This window comes from Leuciscus leuciscus, assembly GCF_965113295.1.
Source record: "Leuciscus leuciscus genome assembly, chromosome: 1".
Lineage (NCBI taxonomy): Eukaryota > Metazoa > Chordata > Actinopteri > Cypriniformes > Leuciscidae > Leuciscus > Leuciscus leuciscus.
This window is the reverse complement of record NC_138725.1, coordinates 50,375,686-50,398,757: the sequence shown is the minus strand read 5'-3', so window position 1 is coordinate 50,398,757 and position 23,072 is coordinate 50,375,686. Positions and strand designations below refer to the sequence as shown.

At 42.7% G+C, this 23,072-nt stretch overlaps 2 long non-coding RNA genes across 2 annotated transcripts; one reads left to right on the top strand and one right to left on the bottom strand.

The window, feature by feature from the left end:
• Window positions 1-710: 710 nt before the first annotated feature.
• LOC309476558 lies at window positions 711-2,121 on the top strand. The gene is made up of 2 exons (XR_014198273.1): window positions 711-1,060; window positions 1,623-2,121. It is a non-coding gene; the product is annotated as an uncharacterized lncRNA (long non-coding RNA).
• A 15,907-nt stretch (window positions 2,122-18,028) lies between these two features.
• On the bottom strand, window positions 18,029-18,610 carry LOC309500040. Its single transcript, XR_014206450.1, has 2 exons — window positions 18,406-18,610; window positions 18,029-18,327 (listed from the first exon to the last, which is right to left on the bottom strand). It is a non-coding gene; the product is annotated as an uncharacterized lncRNA (long non-coding RNA).
• Between the last annotated feature and the right edge of the window lie 4,462 nt (window positions 18,611-23,072).

Here is a 23,072-nt window from a genome sequence, read left to right as displayed (position 1 = left end):
TGTTTGATATAATGTATGTTCTGTTTGTCGATATTAATCAGATTAGCTCATGTTCAGTCACTGCATTATATCTGTCATCTCCACGGAGGTTTTGCGTTTCATTACTTTCTAATTCAAAACAGGGTGATTAAAGGTGAACTAAGTAACTTTTTTTACCTTAACTGAACAGCTTCGGAGTCATTGGAATGGTTATATTACTTATTTCGGGTTGAATGGTGGTCGTTTCGCACCCCCCTGGTGCCCGTGAGCGGAAAATACGCACTTGCAACTTTGAGCCGGCAGGCCGCCGGCCGCTGCGTCAGGAAGTCTCGCGTGATATCAGGTCTCGCGATGTAAACAATTGCTTTACGGCCAAAGAAATCTGCTAAAATGCTGTCATTATTGCGCTCCCTCACGCTGTCCGAACCCGAATGAAGAAGACGTTTTAAAGAACGTCCCATCTGCTTTGATGACGTTGATCTATAGCCTCTGGTGTCTGAGAATCAACAACGAGTTTTTACAACAGTGTTGTCAAATATCTATTCCGAAGCTGTGGGGGGAGCTCTAGAGAGAAACCTGCGAGCAAAAAGCGAGAATACAGTGAAGAAGTCCCAAAGCTACTGAGTGCTGCTTTAAACTATAGCTGTGTCCCAAAGTGAAGGCTGCATCCTCCGAAGGCCATATTTGAAGGCCGGATGGCCGTATTTGAAGGCCGATTGCATCACCGCGGCGCGACGAAGGACGTCCCAATTCAAAGGCTGCATCCTTGGAAGGTCGCATTTGAAGGCCGATTGCGTCACGCGGCTCGATGAAGGCTGTCCCAATTCAGTTCTGCATCCTCCGAAGTCCGTATTTGAAGGCCGGTTGCGTCATCGCGGCGCGACGAAGGCTTCCCTGATTCAAAAGCGACGCCAAATGCACCCTTCGTTTCCCCGTGAAAAGAAGGATACATAAATGGACACTTAGCGGCCTATTCTACCCCATAAGTCATTGCGCGCCGTTGACGACAGCATTTATTTACTTATTTTTAAAGGCGGCCGAGACTAGAGATCGGTGGTGGACAGCAAATTCACATTTAAATGTAAGTATTATGTTTTAATTTACTCAAATAGCTAGCGAAACCAGAGTTAAATTTCTTATAAACTTCTTCTTAACTCCTTCGTCACCATTGCGTGGCTACATTTATCATGTAGTTTTAGGCAAAACTTGTGGTAATAACGTTATTAGTTTAACGACCTATTTGTAATATTTGCACTTGTGTATTATAAGAAATATCACTCACCCAATAAAGCCCAAAACAATAAGAAAAGCAGTAGATAAGGCAATGGGGTTTCACTTTTATGTGTTTTTGTAGTGCTGTCATGCTATTTGGTTTTAACCAAATTTTAGTATACAGAAATATGATTTCTTAAGTATTTTGTATGCATCTCTTGATGTGTCATATTTTGCAGTGTTAACAATGCACTTAAGATTGCTCCTCTGTGTTAAGTACCCTTTTCTGCTTTTTTAGAACAATTCAGGAAAAAATGGGTTTATATATATATATATATATATATATATAAGAAAAGTAATACACACATCTTTGCTGAAATGTATTGTCCTGTTGTTGTTAACAAGCCATGGTTCATTTGCTCTGCCTTTAGGATTGCAAGTGTCCTGGGACAGGTGAGAGTGTGAGTGGGAAACCCACTGCTGAAACTTGGCCCTGGTTTGTCCTCATGGATGAGGTTTTGGGACAGAGGCAATGCACCAACCCCCCTGTCCTCATCGCCTCAATCCCTGAGGACACACCAGGGCCGAGTTCAGTAGTGGGTGCCCACGGTGAGGAGGAGCCAGGGGCAGCAGCACCAGCACCACCAGTAGCACCAGCAGGAGCACCAGCACGAAGGCGGCGAGACAGGACGGGTTTTTGAACTTGATCAGAGAAGAAATGCAACTACAGAGGGAGGCAGAGGCGAGGAGTGCACAGGAAAGAAGGGAGAGGATGGACAGGCTATTTTCTCTTCTTGAGAGAATGATTGAAAAATGTTCTACATATTCTTGTTTAACTTTTTTCACTTTTATTTTTTAAAAGAAAAATTATGTACATTTATTTTTATGCTACTTTAATTGTGTAAATAAAAGAGAATGAATTGTTCTGGACATTGTTTATTTTTGTAATGACAGTAATACTTTCTGCATGAAACAAATTCTATACCTTTTTATTTTTTCAAATAAAATTGGTAAATGAAAATCATTTGTTCTATAGGCTACATTAAAGCACTTTTTCCAACTATTTACAAAATACGTTAAACATATCAAAATCAACATAAACATTTAATTTTACAATACATAAAATAAGAAAAAAAATGATGTAGACTCTATTGAGCTGAGCTGCTGGACCGGGATGGGCTGCCCCTAAGGCCTCCTGCTGGTGGGACATCATCTGGGATTGTCTCCAGAGCGTTTGAGTGCATATTTCGACTATCCACTAAGTTGTCTACCAACAGGTTTGCAGGGCTGATTCAATCGACGGCTTTCTGAAAAAAGTACTTTTAATAACTACTGCATTTATATTAGGCTACTACTGCATTACTGCGTATATGTTGCATTTTACTTCTGTATATTTTCAATATACAGTAATATCTGGTTGTTACATTATATAGCTACTTTTGTGTAGTTTAATGTAATCATATTGTGATGTGAGGAAAAAAGTACTTCTGTAGGTTACTTCACATTTGTAAGTGAATACTTAACGAAATATGCAGTTCCGAAAATTAAAGTAACAAAATTAGTCACAATATTAACAAATTGTTGCTCACTACAGCAGCGTCCCATATCAAAGGGCGCATCTGACGCGCTCGGACCGGTCTAGCCTACGAAGGACTGTTCTTGTCGCCTGGCAACTGTGACAGCTGCCAATGACGAGCGCGAGAAATACTGGACTTTTTATATTCAATTGGGTTTTGTATTCAAACAGGGCTATACCGAAAATACATGACCTGGCAGCGCCGGGGCTGAAACATCCTCACCATGTCCTCAAGTAAAATATAAAACATAAAAATGAATGACAATAGCCAATTCTGGCTCCATAGCTGTTTACTGTATCAAAATGAATGATCAGGATAGTAGCTGTCCTCTCGCACTGTTTCTTGGCGCCAGGAGCGGTGATCGGGAACACCTGGCTGCGCAATTAGGAAATCCAAGGAAGGCTACATGGAGCGTCCTTCAGAGGACGCATAGGCTGCATCCTTGAAGTCTGCGTCCTTCGAAGGATGCAGCCTTCAACATTGGGACACAGCTATTGTCTGTCACGTGACGTGCTATAGGCCTAGGCCTCCAATCAGTTAATCATATTCATTTCAGGTTTAAAGTAGTACAATTAGTTCCAAAGTGGTAGTAGAAGCACAGTAAAAACAACACTTACCATGCTTTTACCACAGTAACATTAGGTTTACTGTGATAAGTGTAGTAAAAAGACAGTAAATACTTACCATGCTTTTACCACACTATTGGAAGTTTTAATGTGATTTATTATAAATGCACAGTAACCACAACGCTTACCATGCTTTTACCACAGTAACATTAGTTTTACTGTGATAAGTGTAGTAAAAAGACAGTAATCACAATACTTACCATGCTTTTACCACACTATTGGAAGTTTTAATGTGATTTGCATATTAAAATCCAAAATGTGTAAGGTAAATCAGTACTTTTTCCTTTAAATAATCATATATATTATACATAATGATATTTTCTTTTCTCTTTTTTCAGCTGAAAAGACCAAAAGGGCCTTTCGGACTCAGTCAGCCCATTATTATGATTGTATATCATATAGGGATTGTCAAAGTTTTTTTTTTTTTTTTGTCATCTACTGAATTTCAACGATACCAGGGACACCGAAACACCGGGGAACATGAAATTTGGTGGGCATGTAGCCCCACTAGACTTTTACGGAAAATTTTCGTTTGGTCCCCGGGGGCCACTCCCCCCCCCCCCGCGCTGGGCCCCCCCCCCAAACCCCCAAAAATCAGTTTTTCCTAAATAACTACCCGAACCGTGGCACAGAGGATGAAGACATTTTTATGGTATGTTGGTCTTAAGGGCCCACATCAACCTAGCCCATAATCACTCATTTGTGATTTGCGCCCCTCCCATAAAAAATGAAAATGCAATATTATTCTGCTTTAATCGCCCCTATCTTCAGTTGAGATGTTCAGAACTGCACCATATTTCATGTGTATGATTAACTTGACATCCTCTGGGGGTATGCTAAGTTTCGTAGAATTTCATCCATGGGGGGGTATAAAATAAATTAATTTATGTGCACATTTAGTGACTGTACACTCATCGGCCTGTAGATGGTGGTGTTGAGCGAAGGGTTGCTGGTTTAGGATGATACTGTCACACACACACATGCAGGAATACAAACAAACGCAAGCATGCACACACACTGACATCCACACGCACAGACACACACCCATACACACACATACAAATCCACATGCACAGACACACATACACAAACACACACACATACACACACACACAGACAGACATGCACATACTACTACTTTTTTTAGGTATATACATAAACACGCAATACAGCCAAATTGCTCCACGTCATTTATTTTTGTGGAAAGCCAGTGCAGGCCTGAGCGGCGGTCATATTTTGTACCGCCATGCGGTACATCTAGTTGTATGAGGAGAAGTAAACGGAGGAGACGGACAGCTGCAAAGGCAAATATTCACAATGGTATGTATGTGTTGGTTTTAACCCTTAATCAAACATTTTATCAAGCATTTGTTGTTTCTTAAAACCTTTTCTTACAAAACCCATATAGCCCAATCAGTACAAACATAGTCTCAGAGTCTTAATAATTCACAAGATTTAACAAGTTGTCAAATTCGTACAATACTCTTACATATTTGTACACTCGTACACAATCCTGCAGCTTTTACTCCTACTGCTGTCATTGGCTACTGCCTCAATTCCTGTATATGTATCGCAATATTTGTAAATCAGTTGCACCCCTTCTTGGAAAGTAGTCGGATGTCCCACACACTTTCAGAAAGTTTATATTAATTGCATTGTATTCTTTAAAATTATTACAAATTGGACCCTGTCTGTTCATGTTCCAATGATACATGATGTGTCTCCACACCTCATAACCTACCTCTGTTTGCAAGAGTGGAAAAGCTAATCTTACTTGTCACATGACATCAGATACTCGATTATTTTGTCGTAATCAGATCAGTTACGCTGCTGATACCTGTCCTGTTTGCATTTAAATCATTTTATTTTTAAACAAATTCATATGATTATTGCTTGCCATTAAAGACATACTTTTAATCATGCCCACATATCAGTGAACTTATTACATAAATGCATTTAACATTTAATTATGCAAATCTCTTTACAGAAAAATATCCCACAGTTATGGATAAACTCACAACATCATCCAACATGTGTCCAGAGAGATGCACCCTTTGGCTCTGTCTCAGTTTCTGAAAGTCTTCATGTGAAGTCCCACTCCTCCTTGTGATCTGTTTGATATATGCAGTACCAATATTGAAAATAGTGATTTATCTTTTTCCATATTGTTAAAGCATTTTGTTTTCTCTTTTCAGCTTCATAAACTGTACTTGATGTCTGCCTTTGTCAAAAAAGTGTCAGTGCTCATCAGGTGTTTTGCTAAAGGACATATTCATTGCCATCCATTAGTTCTAGTCATGCAGTGACTTCATGATGCAATAGACAAATGTATATTTCAGAATCAGAATCAGAATCAGAATCAGAAAGAGCTTTATTGCCAAGTGTGCTTGCACCCACAAGGAATTTTTCTTGGTACTGAAGCTTCCAGTGCACATATACAAATACAAATACAACAAGAAACATAGTAATACAAATTCTAAGAATAAAATATATAAAAAAAATAAAAAATAAAAATAGTATAAAAAGTCAAAAAAGGGGTCACAGTTGGGTTTAGTCTGAATAAACATTTACAGATTATGAACATATTTACAGTATGTTGAGTAATATGAATTATAATATAAATATAAATATCACCTGAGTTAGAGAATATTACACTAGACAGTGGGAGTCTAGTGCATGTTACAGATTATGAACATATTTACAGTATTTTGAGTAGTATGAATAATATAAATATAAATATCACCTGACTTAGAGAATAGAATATTGCACTAGACAGTGGGAGTATTGCACTTACAGGCATATGCATTGGGGGGCATGTTAAGTGTTCAGAAGGGAAATGGCCTGTGGAAAGAAACTGTTCCTGTGCCTGGATGTTCTTGTGGCCAGTGATCTGTGTCGCCGTCCTGACGGTAACAGTTCAAACAGGGGGTGTCCAGGGTGAGTGGAGTCTGTGATGATTTTACCTGCTCTCTTCCTCACTCTGGAAGAGTACAGGTCCTGGAGGGTTGGCAAGGTGGCACCAATAATCCTCTCTGCAGTCCGGACTGTCCGTTGTAGTCTCCTGATGTCCGATTTGGTAGCTGAACCAAACCAGACAGTGATGGAAGTGCTTAAAACAGACTCAATGACAGCTGAGTAGAACTGGATCAGCAGCTCCTGTGGCAGATTGAACTTCTTCAGCTGGCGAAGGAAGTACAGTCTCTGCTGGGCCTTTTTCACAATGGAGTCAATGTGATTTGCCCACTTCAGGTCCTGAGAGATGGTAGAGCCCAGGAACCTGAATGACTCCACTGCTTCCACAGTGCTGTTCATGATGGTAAGAGGGGGGAGTGCTGGGGATTTTCTCCTGAAGTCCACAATCATCTCCACTGTTTTGAGCGTGTTCAGCTCAAGGTTGTTATAGCTGCACCAGACAGCCAGCTGTTCAACCCCCAGTCTGTAAGCAGACTCGTCACCATTTTGGATGAGACCGATGACGGTGGTGTCGTCTGCAAATTTCAGGAGCTTGACAGAGGGGTCTTTAGAAGTGCAGTCATTAGTGTACAGGGAGAAGAGCAGTGGGGAGAGAACGCACCCTTGGGGGGCGCCAGTGCTGATGGTGAGGGTCCTGGATGTGAGCTTCCCCAGTCTCACTCGCTGCTGCCGGTCCGTCAGGAAGCTGGAGATCCACTGACAGATTGAGGATGGCATGGAGAGCTGAGTCAGTTTGGCTGTGAGAAGATCAGGGATGATGGTATTGAAGGCCGAACTGAAGTCCACAAATAAGATCCGTGCATAAGTCCCAGGTCTGTCAAGATGTTGCAGGATATAGTGCAGTCCCATGTTGACTGCATCATCCACAGACCTGTTTGCTCTGTAAGCAAACTGAAAGGGATCCAGCAGGGGTCCAGTGATGTCCTTCAGATAGGCCAGCACCAGTCTTTCAAACGACTTCATGACCACAGACGTGAGAGCGACAGGTCTGTAGTCATTAAGTCCAGTGATTTTAGTTTTTTTGGGAACCGGAATGATAGTGGAGCGTTTGAAGCAGCAGGGAACTTCACACTGCTCCAATGATCTGTTGAAGATCTGCGTGAAGACTGGGGCCAGTTGGTCAGCGCAGGCTTTTAGACAAGCAGATGAGATGCCATCTGGGCCTGAAGCTTTCCTAGTCTTCTGTTTTTTGAAGACTCGGCTCACGTCCTCCACACAGACCTTAAGCTCAGGTTGGATGGCAGAAGGGGGAGGAGAGGGGTTGCAGGAGGTGATGGTGGATGTGTGAAGTGCACATCAGAGCGGGTGTGAGGTGTGAGTCTGGGCTTCTCAAACCTGCAATAAAATGCATTGAGAGTGTCGGCCAGTTGTTGATTCTCCACAGATGGGGGGGATGGTGATTTGTAGTTGGTGATGTTCCTCAGGCCTCTCCAGACTGATGCCGGGTCGTTGGCTGAAAACTGGGTTTTCAGCTTTTCAGAGTAGCTTCTTTTAGCAACTCTGATCTCCTTTGTCAGTCTGTTTCTGGCCTGGTTATACAAGATTTTATCCCCACTTCTGTAAGCATCCTCTTTGGCATGACGAAGCTGTTTGAGTTTCCCAGTAAACCATGGTTTATCATTAGTGAATGATAAGAATGTCCTGGTAGGAATGCATGTATCCTCACAGAAACTGATATATGATGTTACAGTATCTGTGAGCTCATCCAGATCGGTGGCTGCAGCTTCAAAAACAGTCCAATCAGTGCAATCGAAGCAGGCCTGTAGATCCTGCTCTGCTTCATTGGTCCATCTTTTTACAGTCCTTATTACAGGTTTAGCTGATTTCAGTTTCTGCCTGTAGGTCGGTATAAGATGAACCAAACAGTGATCAGAGAGCCCCAAAGCTGCCCGTGGGACGGAGTGATACGCATTCTTTATCGTGGTGTAACAGTGGTCCAATATATTACTGTCTCTGGTAGGACATGTAACATGCTGTCTGTATTTTGGCAGTTCACGGGAGAGATTTGCTTTGTTAAAATCCCCAAGAATGATTAAAAGAGAGTCTGGGTACCTTTGTTCCATTTCAGCTATATGTTCAGCCAGCTGTTGTATCGCCGCGCTCACACACGCGTCTGGAGGAATGTAAACATTCGCGAGAATGAATGAGGAAAACTCCCGTGGCGAGTAGAAAGGTTTACAGTTCATGAAATGCACCTCTAAGTTAGGAGAGCACATCTTCTTCAGTGTTGTTACATCTGAACACCAACTTTCGTTAATGTAGAAACACAATCCACCACCTCTCGTTTTCCCCGTTAGTTCCGCGATGCGATCCGCTCGGAACAGCTGAAAGCCCGGCAGATGTAGTGCGTTGTCCGGTATGGCTTCACTCAGCCAGGTTTCAGTGAAGCACAGAGCAGCGGAGTTTAAAAAATCCTTGTTAGTGCGGGTGAGGAGAAGAAGTTCGTCCATTTTGTTAGGAAGAGATCGGAGATTTGCAAGATGAATACTAGGGAGTGCAGTGCGGAGGCCGCGCTCGCGGAGTTTCACCAGCGCGCCAGCGCGCTTCCCGCGTTTGCGTCTGACCGCGCGTTTGAACAACACCGCTGCCCCTCCGACGAGAATGTCCAGTAAAACGTCTGAGTAATCAAAATCTGTAGAAAAGTTGTCTGGTGTGTGTTTCCTAATGTCCAGTAGTTCGTCTTTGGTGAAACTGATAGGAAAAGAATGACTAAACGCAGAACAAACCAACAAAAACAACACAATAACTGGAGAGCTCCACACCGAGGCAGCCATCCGCGGCGCCATCTTGTTCGCCATATTTCTGCTAGTGTATATAGCAGGTGTTTGTCCGAACAATTGAAGATAATGAGAGTGTTCAGGAAAACCTTTTGAAAACAATCAATATTTTTGTAATAGTTTTTGGTGCTGAAAGTTTTTTATTCTGAGTTTGTTACCTTTACATTTAGATGGACTTAATGTCTTACATTTAGCTTAATTAAACCTTCTCACTGAGCAAGCGATGTCTGTGGACGTACAAAACAGGTTGATATCAAGTCCGCCCGTCCAGGCCATGATCTGAACGTCCATTGACAGCCAGAATTAGTCGATTAATGACACTGAGAAATTATGTCCAATCTGGCCATAATCTAAACGTCCACAGACAGCCAGAACTAGTTCAGAAAAGACGTTCATACTGACTATAATCTGGACGTCGTTGACATCCAGAAACAGTCCATAAATGACGTGAATAAAGATGTCCAATCCGGCCATAATCTAAACGTCCACTGACAGCCAGAACTAGTTCAGAAAAGACGTTCATACTGACTATAATCTGGAGGTCCGTTGACATCCAGAAACAGTCCATAAATGACGTGAATAAAGATGTCCAATCCGGCCATAATCTAAACGTCCACTGACAGCCAGAGCTAGTTGAGAACAGACGTTCATACTGACTATAATCTGGACGTCCGTTGAAATCCAGAAACAGTCAATGACTGACAGCCAGAACTAGTTCAGAACAAAATGACAAACAATATCTGTAAATTAATTAACTGACTGTTACGGACTATATCATTAACTGTTAAATTGATCTTGCTGGTCAGACACCAACAGGGTTCATGATGCACACATGGCACTTTTAAGTCCTCCTGGGAAGTTTGTATTCATGAGGTTTTAATATTATTATTATTTTATTTTATGTTTTAAATTAATTTATGAAGCCACTGTAAAATGTATCATTAGCCTACATGTTATATTGTTATACTATAACACTGTCATATTTTGTGCAGGCATTAGCTTACTTCATCGTAAATAGAAAAGGCTGACAATGTAACTGCTAAATACCCAAGTATTGTGGTATTCCACAATGTTTCTCACTGACACACTCATAACTCGAGATTGTGGATTAAAGAAAATCCCAAGCTTCCTACTCATATTTTCATCATTGTGGCGGCGTTCATGTGTGTTCAATTTGTAAATACGATCTTTATGATACTAGGTATGTCTTGAATGCATCAATAGCTCTAGTTTAGGGACAATCCATACAAACAATCTTTACTAAACAGACTGTCACAGTGAGAAGATTTTTGTCCTTTATCAATGCTAAAGGCCTAACCACTGCAGTTAACACCATGCTGTTAAATAAAAGTCTGTAGACAAGTCTTAAGGTTAGGGTTAGGGTTAGGGTTAACCTTAACCCTTAATTTCTAACCCAGACCTGGTTTCACAGACAGGGTTTAGATAAAGCCAGGATTTAATTATAGCTTTTAAAAATGTGCCTTAGAAAAAAAAAAAAAAACATTACTGGCGTGCATCTTGAGACAAAACAATGGCACTGCCATAATTTATGTCAGTACAAGTTGCTTTCAGGTAATACAGCTCAAACATGCATTTTAGTCTGGGACTACAGGCTTGCCAGTGAAGTGTGAAACCCGGGGTATTATGTTGTAACTTGTATATAATTATGCCAATGTTACCAAAGTGTTGCGTTGGACAGAGGATTAACTCTAAACCAACAGGTTGTGTACCAGTGCCACACAGGGTGAAAAGGGATGTTGACATTATTAGGCATAAGAGTGTTTCTAAAGGAAAGGTCAAGAATTTGTGAAAGTGTAAAAGGGTCATTATGGGTCACATGAATGTAACTGTCACCACCATGATACCAATTCATTAGATTTTCATATAGATCTACATACAGAATTGTATATGAATATATGCAGTGTTTGCTCTGTTTAATATACTGTTTTCTCTATTAAATTGCACTTTATCAGAACAGTGGTAAATAAATATATATGGTCAGTTACTGTAAGTTCTTACAGTATTTTTAATCTTTCATTTTTATTGTTTAAAGTCCCTGTAAAGTCAAAATTAAGTATGTGTTCTGAGTTTGTCACACCACAGAAAAATGTGTTATTAGCCACCCAGCCAAATTTGAAAGATAAAAAAAAGCCAGCAAGTACATAAAATAAGCTATCAAAATCTTGAAAAAATGAGCAGTTGTCTCTGCTCTCAAACGCTGGGGGCGTGTCCACTGACTGCGCTGAAACCACGCCCACTCGCGGGAAAGCTACCGTCGCCACGGCCACACTGTGAACTGTCTATCACCACTACAGCCTACACTAACTCGCGATCGGTAAACTGATGTGATTGTGCTCTATTTAGGGGAGGGGCCAGCGTCAGGGGCTCCAGTGCGTCATCAAGTAGGGGCGTGTCCAAGATCTCAGGGGCTCCGGTTAAATATAACAGCCAGCCTACAAATACAACCAAATAAATAGCACATAATATATTATATATATATATATATATATATATATATATATATATATACAGGGTGCGATTTGCCGGGGGGGATGCGTGGGATTTCCCCCTTTCTGGTCAATGTATCCCTGCCTCTGCTTAATTATTTTTATCCCCGGTGGGGATAAATTTATCCCCCCCTCAAAGTGATCAGTGCTACTACACTAGTGGCGAGGCGGATCACAAAACTTATCACGGATCCGTGGTTTGATTAAAATCCTTTTTATTTTAAAATGCGCTACTTTGACTGGCTCCGCAGCCTCTCTGTAACCACCACTCTGCAGACTTGCTCAATGTCCCGCCCACGGCGCTATATGATTGGTTACACCTCACGAGTAATAGCCTATCAACACTTGCGAGACGGTTGCAGGTCTTTTTTTACGCTGCATATGCAGCATATTACTGAAGCGGGAATAAACATCACAATCTGATTATCTGTTTCTATGATGACAAGCAGAGTTAGTGCTGAAGTTGCACATACGGTGTTTTACTCAACTGAGGCTAAGCAAAGGTTTTTTGATTACTCACTCACTCTTGAGTGTCTGGCGTGAGTGATTTCAATGTTAAGTCAATGTAAAGACACGTTTACGCGCGTCTAGAGGTCCTGCGGCGCGATGCGTGTCGCGCGGCGCGGTAGACGCGAAGCCCGAATGAGGCGAATTGATTTTGTCGGCCCGGCCCGACACATTAACTGTATGTTATGAGCCCGAGCCCAATTTAAACCCAGGGGTGGCGCCAGGGAAGTTGAGATGAAGCAAAGATGAAGTTGACGATCGCCATTTCCGTAGTGAATGCGCATATATGGAGAAATGCATGGATTACATCAGAGTGTTGCCTATTTCTTTTCGTTTTGAATTGTTTCGTTTAAAGACATTTCAAGCGTTCTTTAGATATATTTCTTAATATTCTCTTTGAGGCATACACTTAGTTTCGGTTAATTTATGATGAGATCCGCTCAAGTTATCGTGCAGTGCAAGTAACCGCGGCGGCGCCTCTGATTATAGCCTTTGTCTGCTATATTTGCTTCTTATTTATTAAATACACGCAATTCGTTGATGAAAAATGTATTAAAATTAAGATACAATTTATACAGAACGAAATTCACTTTAAAGAAAGGCTTTCTACAAAACAAAACTTAATGAAATAGTCAAAATCATGTCTAACCCACTCCAAGTCTCCCGATATATACTGCACATCCTATCTTACTCGTGCTGCTGTTCACTTTTCATAAATCAACATAGATGGAAAAAAATAACAATAATATTTTAACAAATATGAAACTAAATGAGCTTATTTAATGGCTACAACACATATAGTAGGCCTATACAGACACTCTATTTGTACAAATTGCTGCACATTCATTTACTGCTTCTGAATTTTGCACACATAAGTTGAAAGGCATTTGTTTGTGCATAGTAAAACATATCTGCAACATTTATCAAGTTCACGGATATTGTGCGTGCATTTATTAATTATTATCATAATGAATAATGCAACAAGGACAAATCATGTAAACTGCCTTGTTTGTTTATTCAGAATGAAATGGATCGCAAATGGATCTGAAAGAAGAAACGTAAAAAATAAATAAAATAAAATAAAAATAAAACGTGAAAAATGATGAACACAGAAAATGAACTTTGGATGAACTTTGGATGGCCTAGGAGGAGTAGCCCTAGTAGGCTACAACTCTAATTTAATTCAACAAGGTTTTAGAATATAGAATATTTTTTAAACAAAATAAATATTTTTAAAGATTATTATCCCGGGCCGGTGTGATGCGTGCGAGTGGAGGAGCATGACACGTGACGTGTTGCATTTTGTAACACAAGTGCTGGATCAAGGGCCCGGGTCGGGTCGGGTCAAATTCGGGCTCGGGCAGAGAATCTAAACTCTGATTTATCTGATCCTGTCCATTAGCTTTGATCCATGTACGGCTTTTCAGAATGTCACCAAGTACAAATATTTGTAATAGTATGTAATTTTTCAGCACGAAAACTCTTGTTAGCTAGCTGGGAACAATGAAAAGGGTCCAGAGCAGCAAATGCAGTGAATGAAGTTCTTGTTCTCATGATTTATTTTTATGAATAAAAATGTTTCAAAACATCCCCCCCTCTGTTTTTTTCACAAATCGCACCCTGTATATATATATATATATACATACATACATACATACATACATACATACATATCTATATATATATATATATATATATATATATATATATATATATATATATATATTCATATTTTCCTGTAATTGCAAATGTTGCCACACTATTGGCTGTCTCTCCTAGCTGTTTTGAGCATGATTGGTTATTCTCTGTTTATTCTGACTGTCATCCAGGAATCTAGCCAATGACAACTATGCGTGCCTTTACGAGTCAAGTTTGAATAAACGTCAGTTGAGTGAGTCGGTGTTCTCTTACGAGAGGTACTCTCGTACTGCGTAAGTCTTACGCTAGGGGAAAATCTCTTTTCCGCGAGATACTGAAGCCAAAAATTATCCTTAATTTTGAAATAATGTAAAACGCGTTGCGGCAGCATGCAGACACAGGCGAGACGGCTTGTGCGCCTATTGGCTGCCCTGCGGCAACTGCAGCAGCCTATCGATAAGGCCTTTTCGTGACGTCAGCTCCAATTGGGGCGCTTTGCGCCCAATACGTCACGTCCCACCAGAATGGGCGTGGTCTAGGGCTATAAATATAGCTTCGAGAGGCTAGCTCACTGGTTTTTCATCGCCGAAGCGAACCAGAGCGTGTGCAGGCACGGCAAGATACGCAGTACTCGTTTCCTCTCTAGAGAGAACCGAGGTTACGTTAGTAACCGAGTACGTTCTCTTACGAGAGGTACTCTCGTACTGCGTAAGTCTTACGCTAGGGGAAACAGTGTAAAACGCCGTGCATGCTAAGATCCAGCACCAAAGTCCCAAGGGCAAGTGCCCGGGCTAATATAGTACATGATCATAAGGGACTCACAGAGAGCCCAGGAAAGAGTGGCTAGAATAGCATCATTCCTGTAATAATATAACATCCTATAAGGAGCAGTTATACTGATGATGTGTCGTACAGTCAGGGCGACCCCCGGCCTGGACTGACGAATATAGTGGGTCTTACACACTGCCCATAGAGCTGCGCGATCAAACAGCGAGCATTTGCTCAAGCAGTTTCAGTATTCTGGCCCGAACACATCAGGGCAGACAGTACCGATTTTAGACCGAAAGCAGCTTAGCCTGCAAGGCGGGAACCTCTAGGTTATAAAACCTTATAAATGTAGACGGGGAGGCCCAGCCTGCCGCCATACAGATATCTTGCAAGGCAATCCCACTAGACCAAGCCCACGACGAGGCCACGCCTCTCGTGGAGTGTGCTCTGACTCCAAATGGGCACTGTAAGCCCTTAGAGGTGTAAGCCAGCGCTATAGCATCAACTATCCAACTGGATAGGCTCTGTTTCGACACGGCAAGTCCCTTAGAACGTCCGTAGAGTGAAAACAAAGAGCTGCTCTGTCTGTCTGAAAACAGACGTGCGAGACACATAAGCTCTTAATGCCCTGACTGGGCAAAGGAAGCTTGCGTCTCCTTCCTCGTCAGAGACCGGTAGGGCTGACAGGGAATGACCTGCGCCCTAAACGGTGTGTTGAGGGATTTTGGAACATAACCGTGCTTAGGTTTGAGTATAACTCTTGAGTCATTAGGCCCAAACTCCATACACGTCGCGCTTACTGAGAGCGCGTGTAAGTCCCCTGTGCGCTTCACTGAAGCGAGAGCCAGAAGAAGATCGTCTCAGTCATTTGCGTTTGAATAGTGCGCGCTCTCCGTGGGCGGGGCCGATTAAAACGTAATGAGCTGAGATGAGCTCGACTGGAATCGCTCTCTTTTAATACAGATTTCACAAGATGAGAATATTTGTTTTTTATATAAATTACTTAATTTAAAAGAAGAGAATTCAAGCTTCATGCCTGTGTGTCTGTTTGCCTGTTTGACTGAGTATTCGCTGAGTTATTGTTCATTTTCGGACGCGTTTCAGAATGGACTTCACTGGCAGAGAGAAGGCAGAACTCGCTTCGTGTTTATTTTTCTTTATTTGGCAAAAAGCACAACACTTTGTTTTTATTGTGAGTATACACAAAAATAATACACATTTAACAGAATCGATTGATGTATGAAACTCCTATGGAAAATCAAAGTCAACAGAGTATTTATGAGTTTCTTTTACACTGATAAAAAAAAAGCGAGCTGGTATCGCCGGCGATACCGCCGACCTCAGGGGTTAAAGGTCACTTATTTGTCTGCATTAGATCAATGCTTACAATGCTTTATGTTCATTTAGAAAGACCTCCATGAAGAAGTATGTTAAGGATTTAAATCAATATAAATGTAGCCAAGTGGGATGATTATTACAAAATATGACACTAGGCATAAATTGGTCGTGGGTCCTTTAAGAGATGGTTTTGCGACACTCGTTTATGGCATTGCCTCGTGTAACGTGTATGCGCTAGTTTCAGCGAAGAGAGAGCAGTGATAACATAGGAGAGCTCCTGGTTTTGGTCATATACACAGTTCCTACATGACGTCACAACATACAGGCATTTGCCGACCCGGCGCCATTTCTGTGGGCATGCTGTGGGCAGAACATTAGAAGAAGAAGCTGAAACGAGTTAATTTCGTGATAAAAAGTGAAAATGGTCATCTCCTGCTGGGTCAATGGATGTTCAAATCGTGCCGGAGGTTCGGTTAAATTTGGATTTTACAGTATACCCATCATTAGACTTCATGAATGTGAGAAGTCAGAACAACGACGGAGGTTATGGCTGGCGAGGATAAACAGGAAAGAAACTTGAATGATGTCACATATTCAAAATGACGAGGTATTAAAAACATACAAAAACAACATTGTTTCCACTGTTCCATCGTGCCCGCGCCTCTCTCTCTCTCTCTCTCTCTCTCTCTCCCTCTCTCTCTCTCACTTACACACACACACACACATGCACATTCCTGCATTGCAATCTCAGATTATGTCCCTAAAGAACCCGCGTATAAAGTAGCTCAGCATTACATTAATTAATTTGCACGCAAGTTTTATTTATTTTTATACCGTGTATATTCACGTTACTTTTCCATTGATTGCACTTGAGCAAACGTCACCAACCCAACCCTCGGCAAACTGATTGTACGCGTCCAGTGATTTCCAGGCTCGGAATTGCTCACATGTGTAAAAACTCCTAGCCAATACCAGATAATGGTACTCATGATAATACTGTAACGCTATTTGAGGCAAAGCTGCATAATCAGTGCTCAGTGCTTCCTTCGTTAGCGCATAAATCCACACCATTTATGACTGTAATTTTCGCATTGTACTTCTCTCTGTCTTGTGTTAATAGAGTCTCTTTATAATCTCTGTCACTTTGTCTCTTCATGATTTTCGTAACATTATAAACAGAAAGAAATATTCGAAATTTGCTTGTAAAACTTTGTAAACACAGCATCTTATGCCATCAAAGATGGCGTCTCCGGTGAGGTCACGTGACATTAATTGGCCTGTGGGAGCTATGTATACACTTAATTAAGGTTTTGTGAAGTAAATATATATTCTCATGCCAGTGAACAAACTGTTTAAATGTTATATTTGCGTATTACATATGTGTGTTCAATGGAAAATATTTTATAGATCGTCTTTTACGGACGCCTGTGAGTGTATGTGTGAGCTGGATCTGGTTTGATCACGCATGGGACACGTGCAAAGACTGGGTATGTGTTGTAATAAATGTTAATTCAGTTTTGTTTGCCTTATTCAAAGTCCAGTGTGAATGTTTAGATGTAATGTGCATGTTAAAAACTGGGTTCTTGAGACATTTAATATATGTTTAAGAGCTATTGAATGCTGTTTGAACAGTGTAATTCATTTCTCTTTATTTAAAGTGTATGCAGATAACTGTGAAGTTTGATGGTAGACTAATGTACTGTCTTTCATTTGACTATTAGCCTCTACCGTATTTCATTGCCGTTATTTTGTACTATACTCAATTGGAGCATTTCATTCTTCCAATGTATTTCATTTCATTTTGATTTCATCCAGTTTGGTTTGCTACTTGTCTTTGATACCAAATAAGTACACCAAAGAAATCAGAAAGATTGTGTCATTTTATTTTATTTTTCTTCTAAGTATTTGCTCCTTTCGATCGCTGTCCTGCATAGAGGCAGCAGCCAGAATAAAGCCCCAAGAGTAATTTTTTGTATTCTGTGCTGTTTCATTCAACCACTGGTTACATATTTATAAAGTAGCTTGCTGAATTTTAGGGAAGTGTTCTGAAAAAGTGCTCTTGAGCCCTCAGAGATCACATGAGTAGTTTTTGTGCAGCCCTGCAGTCTTTTGTCTTACTGTGACTGTCTTGCACAGTAATAAACAGCTGTGTCTTCAGTCTTCAGGCTTTTCACCTCTAAATACAGCATGTTTTTACTGGTGTCTTTGGTGATGGAGAACTGGCCCTGTAGAGACTGAGCATAATATGCACTTGAGCCAGTGTCTATATATCCAATCCACTCCAGTCCTCTCCCTGGTTTCTGACGGATCCAGTGCATGTAGTAGCTGCTCATTGAGATTCCAGAGACACCGCAGGACAGAGTGACTGATTCTCCTGGTCTTTTCACCACAGAATCTGAGGAGGTCAAAGACTGACCACTAACACCTGAAAAACAGAGGAAAAATCATGTTAGATGATTTAGAACAATGAAATAATAATCTACTACAAATGGGAGTTTCTTACATGCAATAATCATCAGTAGGAGTCCATATAGTAGCATCTCCATTACAACAGAAAAAGCCAGTAAAACAGTTATAGGTTACACTGAAGCTGTTTTAGTCACTGAACACATGCACTGACTGAAAGTTCAGCTTATAACACAATCTTTCAGGAGTCGGGGAGACGTTGACCCTTCCCACAAAATAATTTGCATCTTTGGATGTTTGAAGTCTTACACAGTAGTTTAATCTGAATATCTAAATGTTTTAACAGTAAATAAGGGGGGGGGGAAATCTTAACTTGTATTTGATAAATGATAAATATTTGAAATTGACCCAATATGTCCTGTTATTTTCAACAGTCCAGTTTTTAGCTCAGGAAGGACTTTTATTTATTGCTTTGATTCCAGAGGCATTCGTTGGAAAGGAGACAGTGTCAGGAAGGCTCTGAAAGAATGATTCATATTTTTTTTTTTTTTTTTTTATATTATGCATTTGGAATAATAAATGCATTTAACAGATTTTTTCTCTAATGTATCTTGATTAAGAAAAAGGAGACAAACTTATTGCACCAGAAGTATTTTGAACAAAAACCTTTTCATCGTTTACAATACCGTTTAAATTATTATTTAGTTCTGCCCTGGTGAAGCTTATTCACATAACATATGTTTAAATAAAGTCCAAAAGACAAAATAATAATTGGAATTACACAAAAATCGCCCAGTTCAAAGGTTGGAATTTTGATTCTTAATAACCAAAGAATGTGCAGGCCCTTGTCACATTGTGGGTTGTTCCTGTTTCATGTATGTCATGTGATCCCTTGTTCAAGTCATGCGATCCTGCCATGTGTTCCCTTGTCTGTGTCATCTGAAACAGGTGTCCCTTGTCTAGTCGTTAGTCTTGTGTATTTAAGCCCTCATGTTTGCCCTGTGTGTGGTCCAGGTTCTTGTCTTTATGTTTGATTTTGTTTATTATTATTAAAGTTGCATTTGGGTCCGCTCCATCTTGCCTCCAATGGATTCATTTGTTACAGAATACTAGACCAAACATGGACCCAGCAATTTCACCACAGAATCTGAGGAGGTCAAAGACTGACCACTAAACACCTGAAAAACAGAGAAAATTAATGTTAGATGATTTAGAACAATGAAATAATCCACTGCAAATGGGAGTTCTCTTTCAAGGGAACTCCCGTTGCGTCGAAAACTGACGCTATGGGAACGCTTTGCGTGATGACGTCTTGAAGCACATGTAAAATCAGTCCAATGGTGTGGCGGAACGTCAGAGGCGGGTGACGTCACGTACCAGGAAACTATAAAAGCCGGCCCAAAACAGAAAACGAAAGCTTTCTGAGTCTTCAGTTGCGCTCTGTGTGAAATCTGTCTGTATATTTGGTGTTGTCTGTCTATATCACATATATATATATATTCAGTATGGCGAGCAAGCAGCAGTTTAGAGTGTGTGTCCATCCCTGCCCGCGTTATTTAACGGGAGGTGATACTCACACTCTTTGTGTTGTTTGTTTGGGTGAGGAGCATGCCCAGTCAGCACTCGAGGGTGGTGACTGTGTGCATTGCGACGCGCTTCCATTGCGTTCGCTCCGATCCCGCTTGGCTCGGTTCACGATCGCGATCCCGATCGCGTTCCCCAGGGCTCTGGTCCCGCCGCTGCCGAGGCACGGCGGCAATCACAGACCTGGGGTTCGCAAATGGATCTATCAGTGGATGTTGAGACGGGCTCTGCCTTATCTCAGCCTCCTTCTGATAGATCCAGTGCCTCTCATGGTGTGGAAGCACGCGTTGCGGTTTCTTCCCCCCCGATGGAGGCACCAATACTGCAATTGTCCAGCTCTGAGGAGTTGGACGTTGTTAGTATTGACGCTGAGTCTGAGGATTCGCCACCTCAGTATCATGCGTTTGAAGAATTGCTTGATGTTATCACTAGAGCTGTCGAGCGATTATCTATTGAGTGGCCAGAAGATAGGCAGGGCGCTCGTTCGAAAAGCAAGCTCGACGAACGTTTCCTGCCATCTCGTGCACAGCCTCAGTGCAGAAGCCTTCCGTTTTTCCCCGATCTCCACACTGAGGTGTCGAGATCGTGGGGGAAACCAGTGTCATATCGAGTGTATACTGCACAAACATCACACTATTCATCCATTCACAATTATAAAGAGCATGGTTATGGGGAGATGCCGAGGGTGGAAGAGACGCTCGCGAGCTATCTCTCTCCAGCAACGGCATCTTCTCTGAAGGCTCCTGCACTTCCATCCAAGCCAGTAAAAGTTACCTCTTCCCTGGTTCATAAATCTTATGCCGCCGCCGGTCAAGCTGCAGCGTGTTTACATACAATGTCCATAATGCAGGCTTACCAGGCTGAGTTATTGGGTGATTCTGAGGATGGCGGGGGTATTAGTGCTGATACGGTGTCTGAACTGCGTAGAGCCACAGATTTGTCTCTCAGGGCCACCAAGGAGACGGCTAAATCCATCGGCCGCTCTATGGCAGCCCTGGTGGCCACTGAGAGGCATCTGTGGCTCAACTTAAGTGACATAAAGGACAAAGAAAAACATGTTCTTTTAGATGCACCAGTATCCACGCAAGGGTTATTTGGAGACGCAGTTAATAGTGCTGTAGCGAAGTCACAAGAAGCTTCAAAACAGGCAGCTGCACTTCAGAATCTTCTCCCCCGCCGTTCTTTCTATGAGGCTGCTGAGCGGGAGCAGTCTAAAAAGAGCGCTGAGCACCGCGCCACTCAGAAACAGAGCGTTTCCTCCCGTGCTCCCCCACAAAAATCTCGGGGACACGGAGGGCGCTCTCAAACCCAGCAGTCTTCGAGGGGTAAAACGGATCTGCAGAACCGTTATTACCGCCAAGAAGGCTGCTGGGGAAAGGTCCTGATGTCTGAGGGCTCAGGACAAATGAGGGTAGTCCCCCCGAAGCAGAGCGGTTAACACCTCTTTTCACGGTGCCCGTCTCTCTTCGGTGCCCTCAGGGGACCGTTCTGCCAACCCTGCCACCTCTGGTGTTACAGGGCGCAGCGGTCTCCGGCGAGCACATATCTCAAGGTCCACCCGGAAACGTAGTGGCCTCGGGATGCCCGCCCCCTCTGAGGAGGGTGCTAGAGCAGTCTGTTTGGTCGTTCCCTGCCGGTGTGCCGTTACAGGGCGACGAACCGACTACTCAACAGCAGGAGAAAAATACGGTGCCGTCTCTCTTCGGTGCCCTCAGGGGACCGTTCTGCCAACCCTGCCGCCTCCGGTGTTACAGGGCGCAGCGGTCTCCGGCGAGCACATATCTCAAGGTCCACCCGGAAACGTAGTGGCCTCGGGATGCCCGCCCCCTCTGAGGAGGGTGCTGGAGCAGTCTGTTTGGTCGTTCCCTGCCGGTGCGCCGTTACAGGGCGACGAACCGACTACTCAACAGCAACAAAATCCAGAAACCAGTCTCGAGAGACTGGTACCTCTAGTAGAATATTTGACAGCGTGGAAGCTACTGTCAAATGTTTCTCGTTGGGTCCTGCAGACCGTGGAAAAAGGGTATTAGATACAATTCTATTAACGCCCACCGCGGTTTATGGGGGTCCTGCCCACAGTGGTGGGCCCCGAGCAGGTTCTGGTTGTGGAACATGAAGTAAACACTCTGTTAGAGAAAGGGGCCATAGAATATGTACCCCCCTCCAACAGGGAAACCGGGTTTTACAGCCGGTACTTCATAGTTCCAAAAAAGGACGGGGGATTGCGTCCCATTTTAGATCTTCGAGTTCTGTACGAGTCAGCCATGCAGCTCAAGTTCAAAATGTTAACCTTGAGACAAATCGTGCCACAGATCAGGTCCGAGGACTGGTTTGTCACGATAGACCTCAAGGACGCATATTCCATCCGTCCGTGTCATTGGAAGTTCCTGAGGTTTGCTTTCGGGGGCAAAGCATACCAATATCGAGTTCTTCCATTCGGCCTGGCTTTATCACCCCGCACTTTCACCAAATGCGTGGATGCAGCTCTGGCGCCTCTGCGCCTCCGGGGTATTCGCATCACGAACTACATCGACGATTGGTTGATTTTAGCTCAGTCGCATTAGATGGCGGTTCAACATCGAGATGTTGTTCTCGCCCATATGAAAGAGTTGGGGTTACGGCTGAACGCCAAGAAGAGTGTGCTTTCTCCATTTTAGAGGACCACTTTTTTAGGCGTGGTTTGGGATTCAGTGTCGATGCAGGCGCGCCTGTCATCGCCACGCTTCGATTCCATCCTGGCAGCTGTGAGAAGTGTAAAGCTAGGCCAGCTACTCACTGTCAAACAGTTCCAGAGACTGTTGGGTTTCATGGCAGCAGCTTCCAACGGGATACCTTTTGGACTGCTGCACATGAGGCCCCTGCAGTGGTGGCTCAGGACCAGAGGGTTTTTCCCCGAGGGGCAACCCATTTCGCACAATCAAGGTCACGCGGTGATGCCTACGTGCCTTGGTTATGTGGAAGAAACCTTGGTTCCTGTCCCAGGGCCCAGTGCTGGGAGCTCCTTGTCGTCGCAAACTGCTAACGACGGATGCTTCCCTCACGGGTTGGGGAGCGATCCTGAGGGTCGCTCATCTCAAGGTCTGTGGGAAGACCATCATCGTTCCTGGCATTCTATAGCCTAGAGATGTTAGCTGTCTTCCGGGCTCTGAGGAGCTTTATCACAGGTCTCAGGGGACACCA